The sequence below is a fragment of the Bos grunniens genome, chromosome 8, assembly GCF_055505025.1.
Source record: "Bos grunniens cultivar Pamir isolate PY7600 chromosome 8, Bosgru_T2T1.0, whole genome shotgun sequence".
In the NCBI taxonomy this organism is placed as follows: domain Eukaryota; kingdom Metazoa; phylum Chordata; class Mammalia; order Artiodactyla; family Bovidae; genus Bos; species Bos grunniens.
This window is the reverse complement of record NC_141172.1, coordinates 47792348-47812974: the sequence shown is the minus strand read 5'-3', so window position 1 is coordinate 47812974 and position 20627 is coordinate 47792348. Positions and strand designations below refer to the sequence as shown.

Below are 20627 nucleotides of genomic sequence, written 5' to 3'. Positions count from 1 at the left end.
TCTGGTTTGTCTCCCTTACTAGACTGTGAGTTCCCCCAGAATCCTCCTATCATGAGTTTTTTAGTTAAGCTCAACAGACATAGGGCTTCCCTGGTGTTTCAGTGGTAAAGAATCTGCCTGCAATGCAGGAGACATGGGTTCAGCGTTTAGGTCGGGAAGATCCCCTAGAGAAGGAAATGGTAACTGACTCTAGTATTCTTGCCTGGGAAATCCCATGGACAGAGGCGTCCATGGTGTCACAAAAGTCAGACACGACTTACCAACCAAACCATCACCACGACTACCAGACATATGTAGGGTGAAGGCACAAATTATGAATGGGTCACAGTGCTGAAGGTCAACTCTGAAGACAACTTATATAACTTTGAGTTCAGTTCTCTCTTCTCTTCCTCACTATCTCTAGTGTTCATCCCACAGAAATTTTATCTAAGCTCATGTTTCAGCTATCCTCTCTACCATAAGGCAAAATCTGTAAGCCTGCTTCCTGAGTTCTAATCAGAAATCACTAACTGCCCCTCAACAGTTTGGACTATGTCACGAGCTTATTCTGTTATCTAGCCAACACATACTTTCTAACCGATGACCCTAATTTTCTTTTACAGTTACCATTATCTTCCCATGCACATAACCTGGAAACCTCAGCAATTGTAGATTCCTCTTCTGCCCTCCCCAGCCTCATTCAGTGAGTTATCAAGTCTAGTTTATTCGTTCTTTACAATAGTGAATGTCTCTTTTCCTCTCTTTTCCTTCCTCTATTCAAGGTTGAGTTTTACTTTTTGATAAACACTTAATTGCTCTCCTTGTCTCAAACCTTTTGCCTTTCAATATAAATGTATCTATTTTGTTGTTGTTCAGTCACTCAGCCATGTCTGACTCTTTGCAACCCCATGGATTGCAGCACTCCAGGCTTCCCTGCCCATCACCATCTCCTGGAGCTTGGTTGGTGATGCCATCCAACCATCTTATCCTCTGTTGTCCCCTTCTCCCCCTGCCTTCAACCTTTCCCAGCATCAGGGTCTTTCCTAATGAGTCAGCTCTTTGCATCAGGGGCCAAAGTATTGGAGCTTCAGCCTCAGTCCTTCCAATAAATATTCAGGACTGATTTCCTTTAGGATTGACTGGTTTGAGATCCCTTGCAGTCCAAGGGACTTGCAAGAGTCTTCTCCAACACCACAGTGTTCAGCCTTCTTTATGGTCCAACTCTCACATCCATACATGACTACTGGAAAAACCATAGCTGTTACTATACAGATCTTTGTTGGCAAAGTAATTTCTCTACTTTTTAATATGCTGTCTAGGTTTGTTTATCTCTAATGCCAACAAATATTTAGCCAGTGTCCACTGCTGTTTTAGAAATTAGGGATACAGCAGTGAACAAAAGTGACACAGAGTCCTTGCTTTCATGGATTTGTAACCAGTGAGGGATACAGCAAACAAACACATGTATAATCATATAATGTCACATAGTAATAAATTATATGAAAAAATAAATTATATGGGGATAGGCAATAATGGATTGGGCTTCCCTGTTGGCCTAGTGGTAAAGAATCCACCTGTCAGTGCAAGAATTTCAAATTCGATCTCTGAGTTAGGAAAATTCCCTGGAGAAGGAAGTGGCAGCCCACTCCAGTATTCTTGCCTCAGAAATCCCATGGACAGAGGAGACTGGCGGGCTATAGTCTATGGGGTTGCGAAGAGTCAGACACGACTTAGCTACTAAACAACAACAACAATAATGGATTAGAGAGGTATGACTTTTGAAAAAATAATAGTAAGTCTTTCAACATTTAAATTCATATGCAATTCAAGGACACATTACATAGAGTTTCCCAGATTAACTTTCCTGAAACATGTCACATAATGTCTCTTCTCTATTGAAACACATTTAACAGATATTCATCCATAAAACAAGTGGAATAGAGTCCAAGTCTGGGCCCAGGTATTCTTTTTTGCCTTTAGTGTATAAACACAAAACTTGGTTAATTTCCTGGCCTTATAATTTGCTATTTAATTGGCGTATTACTATCTTAAGCCTTTCTGAAGCGCCCTTACTCTCTCCTTCCTTCTTCCTGCTCTAGGTCACCCAGTGTGACATAGAATCCACCACCTCGTAATCCACCACCTGTCTCTTTGTGGTTATTTTTTATATTCCCAGGTGGATGGCATATTTTTGAAAGATAATTGTCTCTATTACTTTATATTCTTCTTAGTACTTTATAAAGTGGTTGGCATACAAATCCATGTTTGTTAAGTGTTGACCAACCAGCTACATGAATTGACTACAGGCAGTCTCTTGGCTCCAAGTGGCACACTCTTGCATCATCTGCTCTTTTCTCTTGGTGACACTAAGCCTATATCTGAGACAGAATCATCACTTGAATTTTCCATTTGAATATGCCTTTTATTTTCCCCTTAAAAGCAGTATGTCACTGTAATCCATATAGAGCTTACATCATTTTGTTCTAGGGTGAAATGCTTTGCTTCATCAGGGTGTTAGCGTTCTACACTTGCCACAAGGGGGAGCAGCAGTTCTTTTTCAGGAACCAGAATGACTCCACACTTTTCATTCTTCTACAGTTTCCACCCCAACATTCTGCTCTTCCCCACACGTGGTCCCATAAATTTTTCTGTTTTTGCTTTTTCTCCTGCATGCATTTTCCACAGGTGAAAGGAAACTTCTTCACCTTAAAAAATTTAATTAAGATTCCATTTCTCTAGGCATTAATAGTTTAATTTCCATTCAGATTCTTAATTCCTTATTGTTATTGAACTCTTCAACACTTCTGGAAAATAATTATTGTTGGGAACAATTCAAGGGCAAATGAGAAATTATCTTTCAATTGCTATCCAATGTGGACAACAAGTAGCATATATTTTTGTCCCTCAGTTTACCTAAAGTAGGGAGTGTAAATAGGTACTTAGTACTTGCCAAATAGGAAAAGCTCTTAAAACATCTTAAAACTGGATATTTCAGCACTCTACATATATGCAGTTCTAGAGTTAGCAGGAATATTAGAAATAATCTGGACCCAAATCCCATTATAAATAAGGACTTTGAATCACAGGAAAATCAGATAATGAGCTGAACTAGTTCAAGGGCTCATTCAGGTCCAAGACTTTTCCCATGAAGCTCTATTGTCTCTCTTTTGTACCGGCTTGAGGCTCAGATTGACTGAAAGAAATATGATAAATAATAACAAAGAAATTATATCTATGATAATATTATATAGTATGATTTTACATTAAATCTGACCTATAGTTTAAACAGAGAAAAGAAATAGTTCTTTTACAAATCCAACAATATTATGCTAAGGATCATTATAAAAATGTTGCTTCTGGTTCTGAATACTACAAAATACCTTACATACATGCATAGTCCAAATGTTACCTTGCAGTTGTTAAAATTATTCAAGTAGATCTATTTGTACTGGCTTGAGGCTCTGATTGAGTGAAAGAAGCATGATAAATAATAACAACAGTAGAAATTATAGCAAAATAATATTATATAGTATGATTTCTATTTATATAGATAAAACTATGTATGTATCAGTATATGCATCAGTAAAGTTCTGTAAGTGTATACAGTCAAAATTGTTAACCTTGACACTTACTCTAGGGAGAAAGAGAGAAGAGAGCAGGTAAATGCCTTTCCGGGAGGCTTTCATTTTGCACTGCATTTATTTCCATAAAATTAGAGATTCTGCAACAAACATGCATAACTTCTGAGTTTATGAGCACTTAAAAGGCAAAAATTAAAAGTATAAAAAGAAACACCACATTATTATAAGAAGAAAATGTCACTTTTATGAAAGGCCATTGAATTTGATTTAAAAAAAAAACCAAAAAACAAAGACTTCCTTTATTTTCTCACTGGAAACATAGTCAGTGATTAGCCAGCGTAATAATAAGAGCTCAAAATTCAGTCTTAATGGCGACTCCATACTGAGTTACAACTAACAAAGAATGGACTTGTTTTGCAGGAGTGATTAAAAAATTCTTACGGGTTACTTCCTAGAACATCAGCTACATTAAGTCTACTATGCACCACAGTGAATATCTTGAAGCAGTGAAGACATCTAGGCTTTATTATTGCTCAAAGTTCAGAGTCAGATGTTTTTCACCCTCCGCTAATGCTTGGCCTTTGAGAATGGCCAAGCCCTGGAAAGTTACTTCCAGGTAGCCCTCCATAGACTTCTGGCTAGTGTCTCCTGAGGTTCACTAATCCTCTATCAGCTTTGCTTATTATGTTCATGAGTTTCTTTTATTTAAATTTAGCTCCATGGTTTCTCCTTCCCTAAAATTAGAACATAACATAAATTTTGAGTCTTTTATGTGTTTCTTGCCTTTATATGATTTTGGAATCTTTTACTAAAAGGAAACATGTAGCCATAGCCCTCCCCCCTCTTCAACATTGCATAAAGGAAATGGTACTCAGTCTCAACTCTCTGACTTAGAACTGCATGTTAGAACAAACACTCCTAGTTCTTCTCTCTACGTGGCCATTTCTCTTTTGGATGAAGTAGCAGCTTATTAGAGTGATGAGTTCACTGAGACTCTGAATTTTATCTGTGCCACATTTCCCTATTGGCTGCGGTAGTTGATATTTTGAGGCCTTGTCCATGAATGGCCCCATCTCTTCTCTATTGTTGTTTTCCTCTTGGAATGTTCTGTTCTCAAGTAACACAAACTTTCCTCCTCCACTTCTTTTGTATCCATTTAGTACCTTTCTATAGGGCAAGTCTGAACTCTCTAGATTTAGGAAATAGAATCCCAGGCAAAGGAAGTCCTACAATATATTCAATTCCACTATTTTCAGAATCTGCTCTGGACTTTGACCCCCACTTATCACCTTGGGTTAGTTCCAAATTGTTTATAAACCTTGAGGCAGATTTGTAGGCAATCTGTATTCTCTGAGCTCCAGAACTGTATATCCAAATGTATCTTCTCTTGGGCATCTCAAACTGACCTCAAAATTGACACAGCTAAACTGAGCTCATAATCTTCTTCTTTATGTAAAAATAAATTAACAAAATGCTGGTCTTTTTTTAAGCATCCTATAGCTCAGCAAATGCCATCTTCTCTCTAGTTGTACAAGCCAGAAGTCTTCCCTGGTTTCTCTTCTCCATTTCATATGTTTCACATATCCAATTCATCACATTTCTCTCCATCTCTACTTGGAGAAGGACATGGCAACCCACTCCAGTATTCTTGCCTGGAAAATTCCATGGACAGAGGAGCCTCGCAGGCTATGGTCCATGGGGTCTCAAAGAGTCAGACACGACTGAGCGCATACACACACTACCTCTTCTTCCTTGTTCTTAAACAACTTCGTCTCTAACTGAACACCTGAACTACTGCCATTGCCTTGTAACTGGTCTACCCACTTATCCCCTGGACTCTGTTCATGAGCTTACCAAGTTAGAGCCTGAGGCATTGTTTTCCATGCCGTTGATGGCATTCTATTTTGCTTTCAGTAAAGACAAAAGAACTCTCAGCATAACCTATAATGTGAAAGTTGCTCAGTCGTGTTCAACTCTTTGCAACCCCATGGACTATACAGTCCATGGAATTCTCCAGTCCAGAATACTGGAGTGGGTAGGCTTTCCCTTCTGCAGGGATAACCTATAATAGGGGTTAACAAATTTATTCCTCTAAGGGACTAGATAATAAATATTTTAGGTTTTCCAAGCCACACAGTCTCTGTTGCAACTTTCCAACACTGTTATTAAAATAAAAAAGCAGCCACAAACAATATGCAAAGAAACAGAACTCTGTGTTCCAGTAAGACTTCACATTATAAACAAACAACAGGGTTTGACTGACATGCTCTGCTTTGCAAATCCCTGTCCTAAAATATTCTGCGTATGGCACCCCTATTCATCTCTCTACTCTCTTGCAGAATATCCTCCTGCCATTGCTATTCCAGTACTTGCTTCATGCTTTTACACTTAGTCCACCACATGGCCCTCACAAATGTCCTTCTCTCTGCCTGGTTTGTTCTTCCATCTCTTCGCCTGGTTAGCTCTTACTTTTCTTCAGATTTTGACCCAAAGCCGTTTATGGCCTCCCCATCTTTTTACAGTCTCTCAGAGCCACCTAGATCCTTCCTCCAGAGACTTGTTATGGGCAATTCTTATCTCTGCAATTATCCAAGTAATGTCTGCTATCTAAACCTCAGATAACCTCTACTCTCTACCATCCAAGTGTGAGATCCAGAAAGATAAGGATAGTATCTTTCTCTCATTGCATCTCCTGGCCCTGGGGCTAAGCACATAGTTGGCACTCAGGAAATTCTTGTTGGCTGACCAAGTAAATGAAGACATGGATGAATTATTCCTACTCTCATCTTCATCCCACAGTGGGTCTCCTACATCCCACAGTGACCCATGTCTATTTTCTCAAGTTCTTTCTTCATAAATTGTGTCTAGCAATGTTCTTCTCTCTCTCTTTCCATATCAATTTCCCATTTTTCTTCGTGCTTAGAAGAATTTTTATTGCTGTTGTTTTCACCTTTCTGTCCTTTGCATAGATCTGTCTTCTTTGGTAAGTGTTCTTCTAGCTTTTCTTTGGCCCCCAAATGCTCATGCCACAGATTTGTCAAATCTCTGCAGCCAAAACTCTCCCTGAGCACATTTGTAGTATGACAAAGTTGCTTTTATTCACTTGCTATAATGAGAGAGAACATGCACGATGAGAATCCTTAGGGGCATCTCAGTGAAAGGGTGTGAGAAGGAACTTAGAAGATTTGGACACTATATTTGGTGATTTTAGGGAGAGTTCAAGGAAGCAGAGTTTTGCTCTGAAATAATTGCTGCTATCAGAAATTGAGGATAATTCCTTAAATTCTTTGGGCAACTTAATAATTATTTTCTAGGAGGTAAAGAGGAATGCATACAGCTAAGCCTGTAACTGATCAAAAGGCAGTAGTTACTCACATTAGCTAGATTAGGGTAACATCTGGTCTTTTCTACCATTTGGGTAATGTCCTTGTTTTTGTCTGACAACATATGACTACAGGAAGTTCTTATCTCTGTCTTGATCCAACAAAGTCAGTGTGGCCTTGCCTGGTTTGGGCATTCTCTGAAATTATTTCTGTTTAGTAGGAGAATGACATAGCCTAGCTATGAGTGTGGCAGGCCAGCTCCTAGCAGCACAAGGACTTTTAGAGTGCCAGGGAGCTCCCAGCTTTTGGAAACTGCTAATCTTTCTCTCAGAGTGAGTCCTCTGAGAGAGGAGTGAATATACACAAAGGGTGTCCACACACAGCAAGGATCTCTGTGCCCTGTTCTGTGCCTGGTAATCTGCCCAGAAGGCTGACCTTGGCTAGCATGGAGTAGAAGTTCAAGAGTAAATACTTTTGTTTATCACTTTTCACTGTGTTCTAGTTGAAGAGTCACATTAAGTTATGAAGTTAGATAAATAAAATTCCTCACTTAATGAAAAATGTGTGGAATCCTTTGGCCTGTGTTCACTATTATAATCACAGATAAGAATTTGAAAGCACAACAGTCCTCAGTAATCTCCCCCAATACATCATTTTTTAAAAATCTCTTGTGTAATTTTGCAAAGACTCTCCATATGATGTCAACTAAGAAGACAACTGAATTTTAGAAAACAACCAATTCACTAGCACTGATTATTGGCTGTAGCCACTGAATCTTGGTATGACATGTAAAAAGGATTTATGAAAAGAAGCCAAGTGTAAGGTGCAGCCAGGGGAATGTGATAAGGAACAGTCTGCATCTAGAATGTAGAGTTTGAGGTTTCATATTAAAATTAGTTTGTTCAGTGAAATAAGAGTTGCATAAGCTTGCATTGGCTGATCAGAGTAGAAAACACCTGATACACCCAAATCCTTTTGAGATCAGTGAGATACAAATTATGAAAGTTTCTGGAAGTCTCTGTTCAGTACTTATTTCTGGGAGAAGAGCTTTGATGATATCTGAGGCTATGTGAAAGCAGTTATCAAGGCTGAACAGAAGCAAAACACTAAGTCATTGGTTGGACATATAACTTCTTGGCTGGGGGAGGTGGTGTTGAATTTGAAATAAGTTTGAAAATTTTATGAACCACACATATATCATAAATTCATATTATCACATTATTTATCATTCAATAATCTACAGATGTATCACATTATTTATCATTCAATAATCTACAGATATATCACACTATTTATCATTTAATAATCTACAGATGTAGATATTGGCATATGTGTGATTACCTTGGAAATGTGGGTCCTGAGGGAAAACTAATCCATAAAGTCTGGAAAACTCAAAGGCTGGGGACTGGAATCATCTGAGATCTTGTTCATGCAGAGGTCAATGATGGCTGCAAACTGAGACTTAAGCCAAGGTTCTGGACTGGAGCACTTATGTATGGCCTCTCCATGTGGTCTGGGCTTCTTCACAATAGGGCTTCTGGGCTCTGAAGGCAAGCATCCTGAGAGAGAGCCAAGTGGAAACCTTTTGTGATCTAGCCTTAAATGTCACATAGCATCACTTCTGTTATATTCCATTGATTGGACAGTCACAGGTTCCCTCTTAGACTGACTTACATCAGCCTGCTTTTTGTCACAAAGAAAACTGGTGAGTCAAACTTTTGGGAAACCCAGTGTATTTTTTTCACTGAAGTATTGACAGAATCCTCTGAAAAAGTTAGAATTGAAACCTAACTTGATGTTATAAGGTGTCATGGGTACCATGAGAGGGAAATGCCATAAAAGCAGTCAGAGCAGGAGAAGGAGAACCCTGAATTCTATATATAAACGTTGCCCAAGTCTCTGGGTGATCCCTGGACTGTGCATGTATGCAGTGGACTGACAGGAGAAGTGAGACCTGAGCTGCTGCCCAGCACAAGTAGAGTTCTCAGTGTGAGTCTAATCAAGTTAATATCCTGATAGCCCATGAGACGCCTTGTTCCTCAGGGGGGTTAGGATAGAATAGAACAGAGTAAAATAGAATAGAATAAGACAGTATAACATAATACAATATAACACAGTATAATACAATACAAATCTGCAATGTTCTCTTTTTTTTCCTTTAAACTATTGAGCTCAAGATCTTCGTTTTTCAAGTCATATATATTTTCAAAATGGAAATCCAGTTTTAGGGTATCAGATTAATGTACAATTTACTATCCAAATTGCTTTGTTAAGAGATGTCTGAAGTTTAAGGAAATCTTTTTTCTAAGATTAAGCTTTTGTCAACACTCTTATCTTTGAGGTAGAAAGTTGTATTTTGCCAAGAAAAACCAGAACTCCAATGTTGGCTTTATTTACATGATCTATAAAGCTGCCATGCTGTGTTCTGCCTTTCGAGTTACACTTCTTTAAAGAAAATCTAAGTTAACAATTGTGTTGTGACATCCTTTACTGTCTAGTAAAATCTTAGTTAGCAAAGCAATTCTCTATAATTAAACAGTACAGTATATTTTATTCTCAAAGAACTGATAAACCTAAAAAACATGCTCTAATATTTTTTAACCACTTTTAATTTCAAGTAAGGTATTTCATTGGTTTGATAGATTCAAGTCATAATTTATCTTTAGTCCAAAACACGTATGTTTTGGTTTGTGTTTTTACTTTGGAAACCTTTACGCCGTTTAAGAAAACAAAGCATTATTGAGTTTAAAAATGTAATGACATTTACACTGAATATTTTGTGGCAGGCATGGCTGATAAACTAGGATTTCTGATTTCCAGCCATGGGCTAGTTCTATGCTTTTCTGGCATCTCCTCTCACTCACTGGCAACCCTGGTTGCTCTGGTTTCCCTACCCTTGTTAAAGGGAATTGGATAACATGACATACCAATTGTGAATTAAGAAGCATTAATATTTTTTAAAGCATGGTTGCGAAAATAAACTTCCCAAACCAGGAAGGACTACTTATCAAAAATTATGATGATTCCTCCTCAGACATGTTATTTTTTAAACCATATACTTTTGTTTTATTTTCTGGGCTTTCCTCATGGCTCAGCTGGTAAAGAATTCATAGGTTTTATTTCCTACAGGGTATTAATTTGATATTTCAGAAGAAAAGAAGGGATGATTAACTGCAAATTTCAAATGCAAAACTTGAAACTTTGCCTATATTCTTAACTACAACTGTATCATGAAACAAAAATAATATTTTCCAAAGAAAATTAAATGAGAGTTTAAAAGTAATAACTACAATGGCAACCTTTCATTGCATCACATAAGTACATGCCTCACTAAGAGCTATTTTAGATCCTTTTTTTCCATCCACGAGACAAAAATATTTAATAACTATGAGAATACGTACTTCATTGTTTAAGACTTACTGAATCATCACAAGCAGATGTATTAATAAGGCACTGGAATCACACAAGGACCTGAATCACTTTGTCTTTAAATTTAAGAAAAGATTAGTTTCTTATCCAAAGAAATAAATATTTATAGTTTTTATATACAAGACATATTGTGTATATATATATATATATTTGAATTTCTGTATAGCATAGAAATATGCTATATATATATATATATATATATATATCCTGCATGGAAACATATAGTAATCATAGAGTATAAAATAGAATATAAAAACTGTTACCAGAAACAAAGAACATTTTATCATGGCAGAAAGAGCTAAAAACTGGAAGGAAATAAACTATTTACATTTTTGAATGCTAAAAATGCAGAAAGAATTTTTCCTCTTCTTAAGTGTTTCCCATGTTTCCATATTTTCTAGACTCAGCTGGGTATTACTTTTAAATCTTAAAAAATTCTGCCACAAAAAAAGGCAAGTAATTATTTGACAGGATTCACAGGTAAAAATAGGAAATGTAACTCCTGTATGATCTAAAAATCGTAACCTTTGTAATTTCAAGTTTAGTAATTAGTTTAGCATTAAAATGACTTTAGTCATTTTAGCATCTTAGTATCATAAATAATAAAGTTGCAGAGCCTTTAGTGAAATATTTCTATCAAATTCAAAAATGTATCAAATGATGTCTCAAATGACACACTAATGAATCACTGACGTATTGCACCATTTATATATTTGATGTAACAATAACAAGTAATAACATGTTAATAAAATTTACCTAATCTATGTAAACAATGCACAGACTTGTAATAACATTTAGACCAAATAACTTAACTTATTGACATAAACAATTACAGATATCTTTAGAAAAAAATTGCAGATATTTTAACAAGAATAATTAAAATTAGAGAAGCTAACTTCTGCAAGACTAAAACCCCAAAGTATTTTCCACTTTCACTAAAAATTTTGCTAGGTAACAGAACTTCACTTCTGGGTCAAAATCATATTGCAAATTTTCAGGCCAACAGATTCTGTCACCTTCACTCAAAAACAGCTAGAAAAGGTACGTGCATTCTGGAATAAAAAAGATTATAACTTGATATGTAGATGTGAATATCATTATATCATTACCCATGCATGCTAAGCTTCTCATTCTTGCCTGAGTCTTATGTCAGAGAAGAAAACTTTCTTCTGGGTCACTTACTTCCACCAATCTTCCTTCTTTACCCCATAGGAAATCAAGGCTTAAATTTCTTCAACTTTTAAGAAAATGTAGATCTTCAGAGATGGGGAAGACATCTAACAATTTTAAATCATTTTCTTAGAATTCCCAGAAGTTCCATGTGGCCAGACACATTAAAAAAAAAAAAAGTGACAAATACTCGTCTTCAACAAATTCCATTTCAAAAAAGGATTTTGGGAGAAACCAACAAACAAAAAACCACAGGTAGAATCAATGAGTGGGTTAAAAAAAAAAGAGCTATCTGAATTTACATGGAACATTTCCAGGAATAATAACACAGGCATGCATTCTCATCCTCTTCTTGATCTTCATTCTGATGTGGAGATCTAGATGGAACTTCGACTTTCCAGTTCATCGACTCTAGCCATGGGCTTCTGCCCTCTGAGTAAGGGTATAGGCTCCTAGTGTCTGCATATTGAGGTGATCCTCTCACTTCACTGAGAGCAACTTCATGGGATGGAACAGGATACATTTGATCTCCTTGCCTGTATCTGATTTGGGAAACAGTGAGTTGAGGTACAAGGATTTGCATTGCAAAAGAAAGGCAAAATGGCTTGAAGACGATTTTACCCTCATTGGGGTCTTTTTCTGGGCTCCCTGCAAACTCCTCCTGAAATAGCTCATGCTGACTCACTGGCTTTGGGGACACACTTACTGTAGTCAACATTTTTTATGGCACTTGATTGTGAGATCTTAGATTTAGCCATGTTGCTTGGCAACACATGAACATTTTCACTTTGACTTACCTAAATTCAAATTTTAAACTTTCAGAAAGAGCGCAGATGGTTTTAAGATTTAGCATTTTATATTTATAAGGAAAAAATATACTCTCTTCTAATGTATTCGCCTACCAGAAGAAATTCTAAGTTTTGTGCTAAACAACTCCATTTATATCTATTTAAATGTCCCTGCCATTTCCTTCAATTTCCATCCCAGCTGTTCCCATCACTATCCACAGTCCCCAAAAAAGAAATCTATCCTTATACATTTTTAGTCATACTGTCTGCTCTAGAAAGGAATGTGCAGTAATTCAAATAATGCCTCAGTCTATCATCAAACATAATTGGCAAAAGAGAGCATGAAGAAGGTGAGGAAGAAACAAAGAGGGAGAAAGAAGTGGGAGGAGGACGAGCCAGGGATGGAGAGGAGAAGAAAAAAGAAAAAGAAAGAAAGAGGGATGGAGGGAGGAGGAAGGAAGGAAAAAGAAGGAATTTACATATGAACTGCCATTCAAGAAATTACCTTTCTGTATGTGACAAACTATTTTCAAAGGGACTTATATACACAGTAATTATCATTAAGATTCAAACAATGTAATAAGAACAGAATGGACATTTCTTCAAAATTTAGCATATCAACAAATGTTTGTAATGACTCTGAAACACAGATACTCATCACAGCATAATTTAATACAAATTATTTAACACATCCAAAAATGAGGGAATGATGATTTATGATATATTAGCATATCTATGCACTATGGACTTCCCTGGTGGCTCAGATGGTAAACGCCTCTGCCTACAATGTGGGAGACCGGATTCGATCCCTGGGTCGGGAAGATCCCCTGGAAAAGAGAATGGCAGCCCACTCCAGTACTCTTGCCTGGAAAATCCCATCGACGGAGGAGCCTGGTAGGCTATAGTCCATGGGCTCGCAAAGAGTCAGACACGACTGAACGACCTCACTTTCTGTCTATGGAGATATGCTAATACCCTATGTGGACAACAACATTGTGATTATGGGTTATTTAACAATAAGTAAAGATGCTAACAGTATATTAGATTATTAAGCATAAGAGTAGGTTTCAAAACTTTCATGCAGAATATGATTCTAGTTTCTGCAAAAATAAAATGTGTATGTGGACATAGAAAACAAACTTATGGTTACCAAAGGGGAAGGTGTGAGGGAGAGATAAATTATGAGTATGGAATCAACGGATATGTAAAATAGATTAACGACAAGGACTTATATATAATACAGGTAACTATGTTTAATATCTTGAGAAGAATCGAAAAAAATAATATATATGTATAAGCAAATAACTTTGCTGTACTCCCAATAACACAATATTGTAGATCAACTATACTTCATTAAAAATTGTGTGTGTTTGCTGCTGCTAAGTTGCTTCCATCGTGTCTGACTCTGTGCGACCCCATAGACGGCAGTCCACCAGGCTCCCCCGTCCCTGGGATTCTCCAGGTGAGAACACTGGAGTGGGTTGCGATTTCCCTCTCCAATGCATGAAAGTGAAAAGTGAAAGGGAAGTCGCTCAGTCGTGTCCGACTCTAGCGACCCCATGGACTGCAGCCTACCAGGCTCCTCCGTCCATGGGATTTTCCAGGCAAGAGTACTGGAGTGGGGTGCCATTGCCTTCTCTGTGTGTGTGTTTATGTGTGTGTAATAAGGGCAAAAGATATACCAATTTTTTAAATTGTAGGATTATAAGAGACATATTATTTTACCAAGTTTTACTCAATGAGTATGTACTGCTTTTATAATATGGAAAGTAAGCCAATTTAAGTTGCTTTTATACATGTTGTGCAGTAGACAAAATTAACGATCAGTTCTGTGCTGAGCTGAATATTAACATAATGTATATCATCTCCAAACCCATCCTTCTATGCTCCACTCTGTGATACCTAGGTTTCAACTTTGCAAATAATCTGCCTCCTTTCCAGCAAGTTTCCTGTTAGATTCTACCAATGGGGGCACTACAGAGACTATTTGCTCATTTATGTGGGTGTCATCCCAGCAGTGGCCTGTCACATCATGATTTGTTTCACTCGGAAGCTTATGTCAGCACTCCCAGAACAAGGCTCACTGCACCCCCTTGATTCAGTTCAGTTCAGTTCAGTTCAGACGCTCAGTCATGTCTGACTCTCTGCGACCCCATGAATCACAGCACACCAGGCCTCCCTGTCCATCACCAACTCCTGGAGTTCACTCAGACTCACATCCATCGAGTCAGTGATGCCATCCAGCCATCTCATCCTCTGTCTTCCCCTTTTCCTCCTGCCCCCAATCCCTCCCAGCATCAGGGGCTTTTCCAATGAGTCAACTCTTCGCATGAGGTGGCCAAAGTACTGGAGTTTCAGCTTTAACATCATTCCTTCCAAAGAAATCCCAGGGCTGATCTCCTTCAGAATGGACTGGTTGGATGTCCTTGGTAGTACTAGCATAAACCGGGCAGTGTCCTCTCCCAATTACTAACCCCCCTAACTCAGTCACCCCTAAAACTAATCATGTGTGAGGGGAAGCAAAGCAAGAGAAGGCTCCCCTTCCACATATCAATGCTGAGCTCACACACTCGGCTGCATCCTGAGTGGGCAGTGTGTACCCCAATGGTGGGGCAGGTGGCAGAGGTACAGGGTGGCTGGCAGGCCGATCAGATTGGCAGGCAGTAAATCATCTTATTCAGCAATTCTCTTTAAAAACTGTTATGATACAGCAGACTTCAAGTCCAGGAGTAGAAATGTATAGTAACTGAGGACAAAGGTTGGGACCTCACCCATGGCCTGTTGGAACAGACCCTGTTTGAGCTCTGACTTGATTCTGTCACCTGAATCTAGGAGATTCACTTGATTTTGTCACCTGAATCTGCCAGCTGGGGAGTCACAGGCCAGGGCCAGGAGTTTCATAACTGAGTACACTGGCCTTTTGTGTTGGCCAGGCAAGATAAAAGATCATGATGTCCCAGAGGGAATCACTACTATCCCATGCAACAGAACTGAAATCAGGGAGCAATAAGAACATTCACATTCCTCTGGCTACAGTGACCCTGGACCATTCTGTTTGTTTTCATGAAGACCATACACAGTCTTGGAAGTTGCACAAGACCTGGCAGCCACTTTTAGACTTCTTAGGGCTCCTGGGACACTTACAGTGGTAATTAAAATGCTGTACAATTAGCGAAATCTTTATGCGTTGATTCTCAAATAAAAAAAGTATGCATGGGAATATGAACCAGCTAAAATAAGTGAATGCTATAGACTTATTATAAATTTGCTAGACTAATGTTTTTTATTCCTCTTACATTTTTATATGAGTGATTACAGATGATGAAAAGAATGCTGTGGACTAAGTAAAATTTCAGATCTTGTAAAGTAGTTGTTGTTTAGTAGCTCAGTCAGTCAGTTCAGGTCAGTCGCTCAGTCGTGTCCAACTCTTTGAGACTCCATGAATCGCAGCATGCCAGGCCTCCTTGTCCATCACCATCTCCTGGAGTTCACTCAAACTCACGTCCATTGAGTCGGTGATGCCATCCAGCCATCTCATCCTCTGTCGTCCCTTTTCCCTCCTGCCCCCAATCCCTTCCAGCATCAGAGTCTTTTCCAGTGAGTCAACTCTTCGCATGAGGTGGCCAAAGTACTGGAGTTTCAGCTTTAGCATCAGTCCTTCCAAAGAAATCCCAGGGCTGATCTCCTTCAGAATTGACTGGTTGGATCTCCTTGCAGTCCAAGGGACTCTCAACAGTCTTCCCCAACACCACAGTTCAAAAGCATCAATTCTTCAGCTTTCTTCACAGTTCAACTCTCGCATCCATACACGACCACAGGAAAAACCATAGCCTTGACTATACGGACTTTTGTTGGCAAAGTAATGTCTCTGCTTTTCAATATACTATCTAGGTTGGTCATAACTTTTCTTCCAAGGAGTAAGCATCTTTTAATTTCATGGCTTCAGTCACCATCTGCAGTGATTTTGGAGCCCCCAAAAATAAAGTCTGACACTGTTTCCACTGTTTCCCCATCTATTTCCCATGAAGTAGTTCAGTCATGTCCAATTCTGTGACCCCATGGGTTGCAGCACACCAGGCTTCCCTGTCCTTTACTATCTCCTGGAATTTGCTCAAACTCATGTCCATTGAATCTATGATACTATCCAACCATTTCATATACTGTCACCCCCTTCTCTTCCTGCCTTCAATCTTTCCCAGCATTAGGGTCTTTTCCAATGGATCAGCTCTTCGCATCTGGTGGCCAAAGTACTGGAGCTTCCACTTCAGCACCAAGTCCTTCCAATGAATAGTCAGGGTTGATTTCCTTTAGGATTGACTGATTTGTTCTTTAGGATTGACTGTAAAGGAGGGGGAAGGGAAAACAAAGGAGAAATAAAATTTTGCACTGATGAACTATGAAATTTACCTGCGTAATGTGGGAAGGTTTTTAAGAGTTTAGAAATAAATTAAGAATGAGCTATGACCAAGAAAAAAGATATAGAGAGAAAAAAGAAGAGTAATAGAAATGATTAATTTTAAAAAAAGCAAAAGAAGTTTCTGCAGCAAGTCCAGTGGTCCTGCCTGGCCACTTGCAGCCTCACAGTGGCATATTCTAAGATCCTAAGCATTGCGGTAAACAAGGCTGCTGCAGGGAGCCTCTGGAAAACCCCAAGAGGAGGACCACAGTGCAGACCTGTAGGATATGGGAGCAAATGGATGCTCTCTTCGATACATTTTTTTCTTCTTTTGAGAAACAGTTCCTGGAGTGCTTTTGATCCTTAAGAGACTGAACTCCTGACCATGGGACTGTTGACTGAGGAAAAAAAAAAACAAAAAGCACAACCTTAAAACTGAGAGTTAAGCTTTATTTGGCAGACAAACTCAGGACTTCATCCCAGGATGCAGCCTCTCAGATTGCTCTGAAGAGATAGAGGGAGAGCCAGGATATACAGGAGTTTTTGCAACAAAGACCAGGTAGTCAGAACTTCCAAAGACTACCTGTAATTAATCAGAAAAGTAGACATAGCAAGTTAATGAATTTGGTGCTTTTCTATGTATGGGAAGGTGCAAAAGTCTGGGTTCATTGAAATCATTCCCTTGATGTGAACTTCAGCTATCTGAGGGCAGCATCCTGTGCTTTTCAGTCCTGAGAGTCCTTAAAGTGGCGTCCTTAGGGTGCACCATTGAGGTTGGCTGTAGCAGCTGATGGCTTGATGGCTGCAATGATCTTTGTTCACTGATATGGCAGGCAACATTTTTTCACTCACAAGACATGAAAATGACCATCCAACCTGTAGTACCCATCATGAATGGGGTATTACATGGTCCACCAAACCAAGAGTTTGGGCAAGTAATTAATCATCAAGTGGATATGTTTTTAGGAGCTCAGGGTAGCTGCAGCCTTCCCTTGTATTTCAGTGTCCCTCTTTGAAACCCATCCTACTTTGGTGTCTATTCTTCTCTGATCCAAGGAATTTTCTTATGACAGAGGAAAACAGCTTGAGCTGTTTACACATGGATAGATCCTAAGGCAGGTGGCTCTCACACAATTTAGACTTCAATGCACACCAAAAGTTTCAATAAACTGGAAATTAAAACTATTTTCCTGGTCACTTCAGGCTCCTAATGGGATTGAACTAACACTCAAAAAAAGGAGGTGGCTGCACAGGCTGGGGAAGTTAGTGTCGGTTCTCAAAGAAGACTTGAGTTGCTTCTAAACAGGCATGAGGATGGAGAGCACACTGACTGGATCCTCTGAGCACCTATTAATACTTTCACATCCAATAATAAAAGTTAATAGAAAACTATGGAAACCATAAAAAGGCAGGTTATTGAGGATTCAGATCCTTCAGAAACAGAAATTGAGATGAGTCCCCTAGCAAAGAAACATAGTTAGCTGAGTTTTAATGGAACACACAAAAAAGAAAGCTACAAATATTGACCATCTAATGATTAGTTTTATAAATAAGGACTATAGAAAGTAGACATGCTTTCTTCCTTGCTTATTATATGTATTTAATTTGTATTATTGTGTATTCATTCATTTTTATCTTTTCACCTTTTCTTATTATTTTACTTAAAATTTATTGGGTGGTAGATCTATTGCAATTTAGAGTACAAATGAGTCTCCAGGTGAGACTGTAACAGAATTTTAGAAGGTAGTAACATCACCCAGCAATGGATACCGACTCCAGAAATGATTACTGCTGTTAGGACTTTGTGTCTCCCTTTTCTCAGAAAGAGAGGAGAGCAAAGGATGGTCTTTCTAGGCAAAAGAACAGTGTTTGATTTTTGGCAGTTGAAAAATGAATAGACATATGGGTATAATGCAGAGTAGTCCAGGAGTAAATTATGCCAGTCCATTAAGCTATTTCCTTTCACCTCCAGACTTCACTCTGTACTCAGAGCTGAAACTGCAATCAGCATTTCCCCTTGACTTCATTGTGTCTTTCTAGATGAGCAGTAGGAAGCACTAGAGGGAGAAGGGCAGGCATAATGGAGGAAAGACAAGCTCATGCTATGTCTTACTCTTCCTTCATCATTTCCCTACCAATAGTCTTTTTCCCAGGGTAGTAGCAGGAACAGCCCCTTAAGAGCACACGACAAGCTGAATTCTTCCCCCAGCAGGCTGGGTCTCAGCTCTGCAGATCCTGCTCCCAGTGTTTGGATAACTTACGCTAACACCTTCCCGTTTTCTCCCGCCCTATGGTTATCTGAGGAGACTTTACAAATAGCAGAAGAATGAAGAGAAATGAAAAGCAAGGGAGAGAGGGAAAAGTACATCCAATTAAACACAGAGTTCCAAAAAATAGCTAGAAGAGACAAGAAGGACTTCATCAATGAACAGTGCTTAATAATATAAGAAAACAGCAAAGGGGGAAAGACTAAAGATCTCTTCAGGAAAATTGGAAACATCAAGGGAGCATTCCACCCAAAGATGGGCACAATAAAGGATAAAAATGTTAGAGACCTAGCAGATGCTGAAGAGATCAAGAAGAGATGGAAAGAATGCATGAAAGAATTGTATAAAAAAGATCTTAATGAACCAGACTACTATGATGGTGTGATTAGTCACCCAGAACTAGACATTCTAGAGTGCAAAGTCAAGTGGGCCTTAAGAAGCACTGCTGTTAATAAAGCTAGTGAATGCAATGAAATTCCCGAAGAATTATTCAAATCCCTAAAGGATAATGCAATCAATGTTTTGCACTCATTATGTCAGCAAATCTAGAAGACACAGCAGTGGCCCCAGGACTGGAAAAGGTCAATTCTCATCCCAATCCCCAAGAAGAGTAGTACCAAAGAATGTGCTAATCATCGGACAATTGCATTCATCTCCCATGCTAGTAAGGTCATGCTTAAAATCTTGCATGCTAGGCTTCAGCATTATGGGAACCAAGAAATTTCAGATGTTCAAGCTGGGTTTAGAAAAGGAAGAGGAACTAGAGATCAAATTGCCAACATTCACTGGATTATAGAGAAAGCAAGGGAATTTCAGAAAAACATCTGTCTCTATTGCATCAACTATGGTAAAGCCTTTGACGATGTGGATCATGACAAACTGTGGAAAGCTCTTAGAGAGACGAGAATACCAGACCATTGTACCCGTCTCCTGAGAAACCTGTATGTGGATCAAGAAGTAACAGTTAGAACCCTGTATGGAACAACTGATTGGTTCAAGGGTGAGAAAGGAGTATGACATGGCTGTCTGCTGTCACCCTGTTTGTTTAACCTGTATACCGAGCACATCATGAGAAATGCCGGCTGGATGAGTTACAAGCTGGAATCAAGATAGATGTGAGAAACATCAACAATCTCAGATACGCTAATGCAGGTAGTCACCACGTATTGTACAGGGAAACCTGAAGTGCTACAGTCCATGGGGTAACAAAGAGTTGGACACAACTTAGCTACTGAACAACAATGAACAACTGTCCAGAATATACTAGAATTCAGTGTACTGGGGCTAAGGAAAACTAAAAGCTTAATTTAAGCTTTGTTTCTCTTTCCATAGTCCCAAAGGAAATGACTGTCAAAACTTGGATATGAACCCAGATGAGACTAACCCAAATATAGGCCAACTGTTGAACAAATAAAATTTGACCATACAATGGAATATTACTTAGCAATAAAAAAGAATGAAGTATTTATACACAGTACCAACATGAATGAACATTCAAATCATTATGTGAAAAAAGTCAAGCAAAAAGGACAACATATTTTATGAATCTATTTATACAAAATGTCCCCAATAGACAAATCTGTAGAGACAGAAAATGGACTAGTGCTTGCCAGGGGCTGTGGAGAGATGGAATTAGAAATGGCTGCTAATGAGTATGGGATTTCTTTTTGGAATGATGAAAATTCTCCAATATT

General features: G+C 38.6%; 1 protein-coding gene across 7 annotated transcripts in view; it reads right to left on the bottom strand.

The window, feature by feature from the left end:
- Positions 1–11834, bottom strand: part of LOC147367033 (cytochrome P450 1A4-like) — a 44063-nt gene extending 32229 nt beyond the window's left edge. For 2 of the 7 annotated variants that reach the window (XR_015169734.1, XR_015169735.1), the window contains exons 1-2: positions 11495–11831; positions 8225–8442 (exon numbers count right to left, since the gene is read on the bottom strand). The gene's annotated coding sequence lies outside the window, so the exon portion shown is untranslated. Of the gene's footprint in view, positions 1–8224; positions 8443–11494 lie in introns of all 7 variants that reach the window. The other 5 variants (XM_086415533.1, XM_086415534.1, XR_015169733.1 and 2 more) reach the window with 4 other exon arrangements.
- Positions 11835–20627: the final 8793 nt, after the last annotated feature.